This window comes from Penaeus monodon, chromosome 25 (genome assembly GCF_015228065.2).
Source record: "Penaeus monodon isolate SGIC_2016 chromosome 25, NSTDA_Pmon_1, whole genome shotgun sequence".
Lineage (NCBI taxonomy): Eukaryota > Metazoa > Arthropoda > Malacostraca > Decapoda > Penaeidae > Penaeus > Penaeus monodon.
The window spans coordinates 2,975,484-2,975,746 of record NC_051410.1 but is presented as its reverse complement, the minus strand read 5'-3'; the positions used below and the strand labels follow the sequence as shown (position 1 = coordinate 2,975,746).

The following is a 263-nucleotide window of genomic DNA, read 5'->3' as shown; positions in this document are numbered from 1 at the left end:
AAGACACTTTTTCACGTGTCAGTACATTGGTTTTCCCTTTTTTTTTAAATTCCAGTTTGATTTTCCTAAGGCTTACACCATTTTGTTCGATCATATGATATGATCTATTTTGCTAAAGCTATATTTTCTTTGGATAATTTTGCTCAATGGCACTGTGGGGAGGAAAAAGCTCATGCCGTTTGTTTCTTAATTGGTATACAGGTCCATTACTTTGTCTAATGAACACACGTATTTTGTTTTGTTGTTTTTCATATTGTGTTAAC

At 32.7% G+C, this 263-nt stretch overlaps 1 protein-coding gene across 1 annotated transcript in view; it reads left to right on the top strand.

Annotated features, from left to right (window-relative positions):
- Positions 1-263, top strand: part of LOC119589486 (protein FAM102B-like) — a gene marked incomplete at its 3' end in the record, with an annotated part of 7,583 nt that overhangs the window by 371 nt on the left and 6,949 nt on the right.